Consider the following 10,975-nt stretch of genomic DNA (forward strand, 5'->3'; position numbering starts at 1 on the left):
AAACAAGTTGATTAATTTCTGTAACAGCAATCTCATGAAAGTAGAACTTGAATGAAAAGTTATTGGATAGGTTAACTACTATGCCACCACTGAAATTTAGGTACCAAAGATGGGGTAAAGAGGGTAATTATGATAAATAAAGGAAGGCTGCATATTTGAGGGGTATTTTTGCCCTTTACTGTTTATTCCGTTGGTTTATATATAGTGGGACGCGTGGTTTGTAAAAACATCCAATCATTTGCTCAAACAATTTTGTTTCTTTTTTTTCTAGGAGAGTAGCTTGTGGAACAGCTTTATTGTTACAAATTAAACACTATCAGTATTAGAAAACCATTGATCTTATTACTCTTGTGTTATTTTGGTTTGTTTTTCATCTATGAGTTGAAAAAATTCAATCACATATTAAGGAAATAAACAGATGATTATGATGTGATTTATGATTAATAAGATGACACTATCTAACAACATGTGAAACAAACTTCTAAGAATGGACCTTCATAGTTACCTGCCTTCACGAAGACAAGGAGATCTGAAGCAGCGATGATAGAGGATGAACCAACAGTGATGAGGCTGAGAAAGATGACGAGTAAGCTAACAGGCGATAAGTCGGCAGGGAAACAGCGAGCCAATGAGGAATGAAAGGAGACGGGTAGAGAGGAGAATCAACGATCGTGCGGCTTCATGGTATTTTCTTCTTCCTTGTTTATATTATTTTATCTTTAATTTAGTATTATATATTATATATTTAGGACAACGCAAACTCCAAGAAAATAACCATATTTATTAACGAAAAAGTACAACTAATTATAGAGGGAATTTTTAATAACTACTGGTTAGTCATTTTGTGCGTTATGGTGGTAAACTTCTTTGTAAAGTAGATTATAAAATTATAAAAATAAAATTTCGATGTAAATAATTACATGTAGACAACAAAGATAAAAAAAATAAGATTTGTAAGTATAAATATATATTTGGTACAATACCACAAATGAAAATTAATTGAGAAATTATAATAATAATAAACAATATTAATAAAAACAAATATATATATATATATATATATATATATATATATATATATATATATATATATATATATATATATATATATATATATATATAGGGGAACTAAAACATTACTTTTAAATATAATAAATGAATCGTAACTTAAAAATTCCAATAACTTACCATTAAAATTATGAAGGATGAAAACTATTAAATCAAACCCTTAGAAAAGAAAAGTGTAAATATGAAAGTCTATCTAAAGGCAAAACTTCTATTCCAAAGAGTTGTTTAACGCATCATTATTATATGTTGTAACAGTTACAATGTGATCAATCTAGCCATTTTTAGCCCATAATTTAATAAACGAAATGAATAGTACTTTATACTCACAATCTCAAACTTGCAAATTATTAATAATAATAATAATAATAATAATAATAATAATAATAATAATAATAGTTAGAGCAAGGTAAGTATAGATTTACGTAGTTCCAAAATATGATGAAGGTTGTCGAGATGGAATTGATGGACGCTCGGGAATGTTAGTGGCCTATGGTGTATTCTCGTGAAAAGTATAATTCTTCACCGTAGAATAAAATTGACTCTTCCAAAGTTGATAAAGCTCTCTGACTAGTCTCTAGTAGAAGGCGAAAGCTCTATCATTCGGTGGCCGACCTACTTTCATTAAGTCACTCCTTAATAGCTTACCAACATACTACCTCTCTTTGTTCAAAGCATCTGAAGGTATCATTGCTGAATTAGAGAAACTCCGTAGAAGATTTTTGTGGGGTGGTGATGATACAAAATCAAAAATACATCGGATAGCATGGGCCAATGTAGTCTGTTGATAAATCAAAATGAGGTCTTGGAGTTGGTATTCTAAAAGCGCAAAACTTGGCCTTATTAACCAAGTGGTGGTGGAAATTGAAAGCAGGGGATTTTTGTCTCTTGAAACAATGCATCGTTTCTATCCACAATCTCATCAAAAGACCAGTCACAACGATTGCTAAAACTCAAATGGTGTTTGGTGTAACATAGCCAAAGCAATTAACCTCTACCATCCTTTGATGTAAATTATCACGAGTTGTTCACTATAAATCCAATTTCCAAACATAGTTTCCTTTTCTGGAAAGACAGGTGGTGCGGGGACTTAACCTTACAAGAGCGATTCCCACGATTATATGATCTGGAAAAATTCAAGTTGTGCCTAATTTCGGATAGGATTCAAAGTAATGGCCACACATGGAACTGGAAGAAACAATAGATGAATGCTGAGCGTCTGTTGATTTCTTGGCTCTTTGTTCGTTAATTGCAAATGTCAACATAACACCAGCAGAAAATGGACTAAACTTCACTCTAAATAAGGATGGCAGGTACACAGTTAAAACTCTAACGAAACTGGTGGACTCAAAAAATCGCAGCCCCTAGCAATAGTGTACAAATTAACTGGTCTAAAGCGGTACCACTCAAGATTAGATGCTTTATATGGAGGGCAATCCCTGACAGAATCCCAGTTGCGTCGAATCTGGAAATGAGAGGTGTCATCTTACAATCATCTATGTGCCCTCTTTGCAAAGAAGAAAAAGAAACAGGTAAGCATTTATTGATAAAATGCAAGATAGTGAAGGAGGCGAGGGATTGGATATTAAAATGGTGCGGCATACCCACGATGTCTTTTAACAACATGACATAATTACTAAATTTCGCGGCAAATTGGGGCAACTGTCCCGCAAAAAATAAAGGCTCAATACGGTGATATATGTTTTATTATGGTTTATTTGGATAGCAAGGAACAACATGGTGTTTAAGCAAATTCGTGCATCTCCTGCACAGATTGCATATGAGGTGATCTTTCAAACATATGTGTGGTTCAAATATAGAACTACTCAGGCTATAAATAGGTGGATTGATTGGAGCATATCTTCATTTTTTTAGAATTGTCATATTGTATTCTCCTTGTACTTTGCTCATGTTCTAGCTTGTAACATCCCGAAAATTATGGACCAAAAATTTCATTTTTAATTAAGTGATTTGCAAAACGTTTGTAACAAAATATCATTCGACCATATCATTTAATAAAACATGTCTCGCGTTTGTAAACCAGAACGTAAATCATAATAATATCAGAGTACAAATCCCAGAATGTCTCATAGTGCGGAAAAACAAGAGCATGTGTGTGATATGCCGCTACCGCGCCAGCTCCTTCCCCTTGGCTGAAGAGGTACCTGAAACAACAACTAAAAACCGTAAGCACGAAGCTTAGTGAGTTCACCTATCGTACCGCATACCAAATAACCACATAACATACAAATATTGTCAGGCATATCTGGGTGCCCGACCTACGCCTTCGGTCCTCTCGACCGGATACTGACTAGCATATCTGGGTGTTGGTCTCCCCTTCGGTCCTCTCGACCGGATACTGACTAGCATATATGGGTGCTGGTCTCCCCTTCGATCCTTTCGACCGGATACTGACTAGCATATCTGGGTGCTAGTCTCCCCTTCGGTCCTTTCGACCGGATGCTGGGGACTATTTCACCCCTACCACTACCACATAACACATATCACATAATCTATTTAGCATGGCTAGACATGACTGCCCCTTCGGCCCTATCGACCGGTAACCTGGGTACTATCTCCCCTACTATCGCTAGCATATAACATCATACCATACAAACACATAAACATAACATACGTAGTGGCAACCCTAGATGAATATCACAGAGACAATCATCTAATCATACAATTCCTACTAGTGGTCCGACATTGTGGCCTTAGCCCCACTGCTATTAGAAGGTAACTCACCTCGAAGTAGCTGCCGAAAGTCTGCTTGCTGAGCGCCTGACTGCTGAACCGGAACTCCCCGGCTACAATTTCCATAAACACTAAGTCAAATACTGATAACTAATCTTAGGGTAAAATGAGTATTTTACCCCTGGTCAAAGTCAACTTCCTGGTCAAATTCAACTTCCTGGTTGACCGGACTCGCCGAGTTGGCTCGGCAACTCACCGAGTCCCTTCCATCTGTTCTAGTTCTATACCCGTTTCTACTCGTCGAGCTTAGCGAAGAATCGATGCGTTCTTCTTCGATGCACAAATACTAAGTCCAAGTTCATTCGACTCGCCGAGTTGAAGAACAACTCGTCGAGTCTAAGGCAATCTTTATCAGACTCCCCGAGTTGCTCATCCAACTCGGGTCCACGGCTATCTTCATAGGACTCGCCGAGTCCAACATTATACTCGCCAAGTTCATTCAGTCCTTTTTCCATACAGACGTGATTTGAGCCATGCAGCGGCTCCAAACCACAGATCTAGGCTTCTAGGGCATGCTTATCACGTAAACTTGCAAACTTTACGTGCATGCATGGCTTTAGGGGCTTTAAATGTCCAAACTAAGCTCTTAATGGGGTTCTAAGATCAAGAGGGACCTTAATCACTAATATGACTCAAACTTAACACTTCTAGAAGGTAATGAGAGTCCAGATCTGAAGTACAACCCAACCATAAGGTTTCTCTACAAGGATTTGGGGTTTTAGGGCTTAAAAGCAACAATTTAGGGACAAACAAGATCTAATAGATAAATAATCAAGATGGAAACTTTATTACCAGAATGGATGACCACAAACGAATGTGTTCTAGATCTAAGTCCCCTTCCTTGGCCTCTTCAACCTCTCCCTTCTTCCACTTGCTCCAAAGTGCACCAAAAGTCCCTTCACAAGGCAACAATCACTCAAGCTTACCAATGGAGGCTAGGGTTTTGATAAGGAATGCTCTGAGGGTGATGGAGGCTGAGATGGGGCTATAAGGACGTTTAAATAGGGTGCAAACCCTAAGGATTAGAGTTTCCTCCTAACTGGCCTACTCGCCGAGTACATCACTTAAAGCCCGCATCCAACTCGACTGTAAGTCCCGGATTCCCAGGTATGATGTTTTGTTCTTTTATTTTTGGGTGTTGAGGGGAGACTCGGCGAGTTGGCGTCTAGACTCGCCGAGTATGGTCGCGGATTTGTATGCGAGTTCACAGCTGGACTCGGCGAGTTCATGAGTGGACTCGGCAAGTCCACCCTGTTTAATGAAACCCTAATTTCCAGGGTTTGAGACCTATTTAAAGGGCCTTATGGCCGTCATTTGAAGACACCAACCCTCAGAGAGAAACCCTAAAGAGATCTAGAGCGTTTGTGAGGAAGGAGAGGACAATCTTGAACTTTTGTGGGTGTTTTTGCAAGAGTGAAGTATTCAAGGAAAGAGGAGGCTGAAGGAGGTGCGATTTTGGTGGTCTTTGAGCTCTTAGAGACTGTATTGAGGTATTATTCTCGGACCTTCTTCAGTTTTTGGTGTTTATTCTTAGTGGTAGGGTTTCTAACCCTTTAAGAGGATGTTTAAGTGGAGTATTTGGTCCCTTCCCGAGTTTGTGTTCTGGATCTGGACCCAAAGAGGTCCAGAGACCTTAACCCTTGGAGCTTTATGAGTCATTTTGGGAGTCTTGAGCTTGGAATGTCATTTTTGGGGCTAAATCACCATTTTGGACCATTTAGATGTTATATACATGTCAAGGTCCGAACTTTACGTGATTATCATGCTTGGGGAGGCCAGATCTATGATTGTATGGAACAGATCTGACCTCAGAAGTTGTTTTGAGTTTGTGCATGGCATGAACTCGCCGAGTCCGAAGAACAGACTCGACGAGTAGTATGAAGGTTTCCCGTTAATCACTCAGTGAGTGGACTTGTCGACTTGGGGGAAATGACTCGGTGAGTCAGGGAGAGTCAGGGGTCTGAGTTCAAGTTGCAACTCGCCGAGTTGTTCTTGAGACTCGACGAGTTGAGTCGGGGTGGCCCGCGATTCATGCCAGGTGGAACTCGTTGAGTCAAGGGGAGTACTCGACGTGTCAAGAGAGGATCTAAGAGAGTCAGTGGACATGTGTAGACTCGCCGAGTCGCCCTAGTGCAGTCGACGAGTCGGGTCAAAGTTTGACTGTTGACTTTATTGACTTTTAGGGTTGAGTACAGTTGTATTTATGAGAGTAATACTTTATGTGATTAGGCCGAGGCTAGATCACACTTCTTCCGAGTCAGATATTTACCGAGACATCGAGGTGAGTCTTCTCAGTAGACGTTACCTAGAGTGGTACTATGCGATGACCAGAGGGTCTTATGTGTTATGTATGAGATTATGTGCTATGTGATAATTGTATGTTGTATGATGATATAGACCGGACCAGAGGGTCCAACGAGCTATAACCAAACCAGAGGGTCCAACGAGCTATAGGACTGGAGGGTCCCGCTGAGACACATCGACCGGAGGATCGTATTATAGCCTCGAGTAGCGTATGTGTTGTATGTGGTATTTTGGGGAACTCATTAAGCATTTATGCTTACAGATGTTGTGTTATGTGTTTCAGGTACTAGTGATGAGCGCGGGAAGGCGCCGGCATGATTCGTACACACACGCATTGGAGTTTTTGTAGAGATTCTAGGGAGATGTTTTGTGACAAAAACATTTGATACAATGTGTTTGATATTATTTTAAGAATGAATGAATGTTTTAAAAATGAAAAATTATTTTGAAAATTTAAATCGTTACAAGTTGGTATCAGAGCCTTGGTTTGAGGGATTCGGATGCATCTTCGGGCGTATCTGAACTCAAACTGAGGATTTGAGGAAAATTTTGATAATGAAGTAAAACTTTTGAAAAGAGTAAAAAGAGTTTTGAGACAAACAGAGCAGAGCCGTGTGTACGATCAGCCAGCGCCTGAACGGTGAATCCCCAAAAGTACCCTTACATAGGTGTTATGAGATATGTTATGCATGGTAGAGTAGGCTAGGTATACATATTAGGAGTAGAATGGCCTGATTTGTGATGCCTTAGCCTAGGAGATTTCTGCTACTGAGATGCTTCGAGAGTAAGTAGATAGCAGTTAGGAGCTCTTGAAGATAGAGTACTTGTAATCCAAGATCCAAGGAGGAGGACTTGGAGTGAATGCTGATGCGGTGTGGTCAGTAGTATTGGGCCCGTACTACTGAAGACACCAGATCAGTGGGCATTCCATGTAAGAATCTTTTGGATCACAGAGGACAAGTAGGGTTGCGTCATCGAGTATGTGTATGCTCGATTGAGTCTCTGATAATTTCCTTGTTGTATTTCAGAGGCATCATGGTTGGGACTCGACACACACCGGAGAGAAGTGGTGTTAGCGACGAGAAGATCCGTCGATTGATTCATGAGGAGGTGGCTGCTGCCATTCGGGCTGAGATTCCCATTGATTGAGACTTTTGATGAGTGGTACGCAACGTTGACTGAGGCTACTGCAGCTGCAACTACTGCTGATGTTGCTACTGCCAGACCTCAGGGAGGTGACTCGTTGTTGTTCCGGGAGTTCAGCAACACGAAGCCACCAGAGTTCGATGGGACGCAGGACCCGATTGCTGCTATGAGGTGGATCTCTAACATCGAGGGATGTTTCTATACATGTTCTTGTCCAGAGCACTTGAGGGTTTGGTTCGCCTTGAACCAGCTCCGCCTGGGAGCGAAGGATTGGTGGAAGTTTGTGATGACGAACTTCACTTTGGCGGAGATTTTCGAGGAAATCCTGGGAAAGGTTCACCTCTATGTTCAGAGAGGAGTATGTTCCCCCGGTGGAGAGGGAACGGTTGATCCAGGAGTTCTTGATCCTCAAGCAGGGTATTGATTCTGTGGCAGTCATCACCAGGAAGTTTCATGAGAGGGCGATATTTTTCCCTGAGCAGGTGTCATCTGAGCAGGCTCGTATGAGCCGTTATCTGAGTGTGCTGAGGAGAGATATTTGGGAGTTCGTGGCAAACTCGACTTACTGGACATTTGTTGAGCTCCAGGAAAATGCCTGGAAGAGGGAGATCGAGCTGGAGACTTAGGCCAGGGAGGAGGCCGAGTCTCAGAGGATGGATCGGCGGCCGGCTCAGTCTCAGCCGGCAGCCAAGCGGGCTAGACCCGCTAATTCGAGATCTGGGGGTGCGAAGGATCACGCTTGTGGGAAGTGCGGTAAGAGTCATGAGGGGTCGTGCAGGGCTAGGGTCTGCTACAAGTGTGGGAAGTAGGGGCATATCATGAGGGATTGCCCCAAGGGATTTTCGGTTTGCTTTCATTGCAACCATACCGGCCATCGGAAGTCCGAGTGCCCGCAGCTTCTTCAGGGATCAGCGCAGGGATCTGCGCCTACTGCTAGGGCTACCGAGGTTCGGCCGGTAAAGGCCGAGGCCCCGAAGGCTCGTGGGAGAGCATTTCATTTGACCGCAGAGGAGGTCCGTGCGGCGCCCGATGTTGTGGCTGGTATGTATTCTCTTTTCATCTTTTATTCGAGTTGAGTTTTTATGCTTATATTATGTTATGCGTAGGTACTTTTCTTGTGAGTTATGTGCCTGCGTTGGTATTATTTGACTCAGGTGCGAGTCGGTCGTTTGTTTCGGTAGCATTTAGTCAGCATATTAGTGTCCGTCAAGAGGCATGGGATCGGCCTCTGCAATTTTCCATAGCTGATGAGCGAGCAGTGTATGCTTCGGATGTGATTCGAGGATGTGTCCTTGAGATCTTTGGTGTGGAGTTCCCGATAGATCTGGTTCCGATCGCGATGGGGGACGTGTGTGTTATAGTGGGTATGGATTGGATGAGCCGATATGGAGCTGTGATAGAGTGCGAGCGTCAACTGGTGACGATTCGAGACCCTAGTGGGGGAGTTCTTATGGTGTACGGCGAAGGTACACGTACAGGGTCCACATTTTGTTCAGCCGCCAGAGCGAGACAGAGTCTACAGTAGGGCTGTAGGGGATTCGTGGCATATGTGATGGATGCGAGGGTTGATTTAGAGAGACCGAAGTCGGTTGATGAGGTTCCGATAGTGCGTGACTTCCCGTATGTGTTTCCAGAGGAGTTGTCGGGTGTGCCTCTAGAGAGGCAGGTAGAGTTCGGTATTGAATTGGTTCCGGGAGCTGCACCTATCGCCAAGGCGCCTTATCGCCTTGCGCCTCCGGAGACGCAGGAGTTATCCTCGCAGCTCCAGGAGCTGCTGGGGAAGGGATTTATCAAGCTGAGCAGTTCGCCATTGGGGGGTGCCTATTCTTTTTGTCAAGAAAAGGATGGTTCGCACTGGATGTGCATTGATTATCGTGAATTGAATAAGCTAACGGTTAAGAACCGTTACCATTTGCCGAGGATCGATGATATGCTCGATCAATTGCAGGGAGCATCTTGGTTCTCCAAGATTGATTTGAGGTGTGGTTATCATCAGGTGAGGGTGCGGGAGGAGGACGTCCAGAAGACAGCATTTCGGACTTGTTATGGGCATTACGAGTTCATGGTAATGCCTTTCAAACTCACCAATGCACCGGCGGTGTTCAAGGATCTCATGAACAGGGTGTGCAGACCGATGTTGGATCACTCAATGATTGTGTTCATTGATGATATATTGGTGTATTCGAGATCCCAAGAGCAACATGAGGAGCATTTGAGGGAGATCCTCAGAGTTCTAAGATTGGAGAGGCTTTATGCCAAGTTCTCCGAGTGTGAGTTCTGGCTACGAGAGGTTCAGTTTTTGGGGTACCTCGTTAACCAGAATGAGATATTGGTCGATCCAACCAAGATCAAGGCGGTCATGAGGTGGGAGGTGTCGAGATCACCCACCGAGATCAGGAGTTTTTTGGGTTTCGACAGCTATTATCGGAGATTTATTAAGGATTTCTCCAAGATTGCCGGACCACTCACCAAGTTGACCCGGAAGGGCATTGCGTTTTCTTAGGGTCCGGAGCAGCAAACCTCGTTCGAGACACTTCGCCAGAGATTATGCGAAGCCCCAGTGTTAGCCCTTTCGAAAGGGATGTAAGATTTTATGGTTTATTGTGATGCATCGATATCCGGTTTAGGAGCGGTGCTTATGCAGAGGGGGCATGTGATTGCATATGCATCGAGGCAGCTTAACCTCATGAGTCGAGATATCCCACTCATGATTTGGAGTTGGGAGCGGTAGTGTTCGCTCTCAAAATTTGGCGACATTATCTGTATGGGGTTCGGTGTACGATATACACGGACCACAAGAGCTTGAAGTATTTGATGGACCAGCCCAACCTGAATATGCACCGGAGGAGGTGGTTGGACGTGGTCAAGGATTATGATTGTGAAATCTTGTACCACCCGGGTAATGCTAATGTTGTAGCCGATGCATTGAGCCATAGGGCGGAGGGTGCCCTATTTCGAGATGTCTGTTTGAGAATGACAGTGATTACCCCAGTGTTGGATGCTATTTGTGGGGCCCAGGCTGAGGTTGTGAAGCCAGAAAGCCAGAAGAAAGAGCGAGTTGTCGGGTTAGTATCGGAATTAGTTACTGATAGTCGGGGGCTGATGACATTTCAGGGTCGGATTTGGTACCGTCCGTGGGCGGCACGCATACCATTTTGATGGAAGAGGGTCATCGATCGAAATTCTTGATCCATCCTGGGGCCACTAAGATGTATCTGGACCTGAAAAAGGATTATTGGTGGCACTGTATGAAGAGGGATGTCGCATGGTTTGTAGAGAGGTGCTTGACCTGTCGCAGAGTGAAGGCCGAGCACCAGCATCCACATGGTAAGCTGCAGCCATTAGAGATCCCCGAATGGAAATGGGAACAAATTACCATGGATTTCATCACCAAATTTCCAAAGACCGCGAGGGGTGTCGATGCAATTTGGGTGATTGTGGACAGATTGACGAAGAGTGCTCACTTCCTGCCCATCAGTGAGAGCTCTTCCGCGGAGAAATTGGCAGATATGTACGTGAGGGAGGTGGTATCGCGGCATGAAGTGTCGTTCTCGATCGTCTCAGATCGAGATGTACGTTTCACTTTCCACGTGTCGCAGTTGCGAAAGTGTATAGCCGAAGAGTCGGCAGTGGTGCCATTAGAAGATATTCAGGTGGATGCGAGCCTGAATTATACTGAGAGACTGGTGGCGATCAGGGATCAGAA

Source organism: Lactuca serriola, chromosome 1 (assembly GCF_051521515.1).
Source record: "Lactuca serriola cultivar US96UC23 chromosome 1, Lser_US96UC23_V15, whole genome shotgun sequence".
Taxonomy (NCBI): Eukaryota; Viridiplantae; Streptophyta; class Magnoliopsida; order Asterales; family Asteraceae; genus Lactuca; species Lactuca serriola.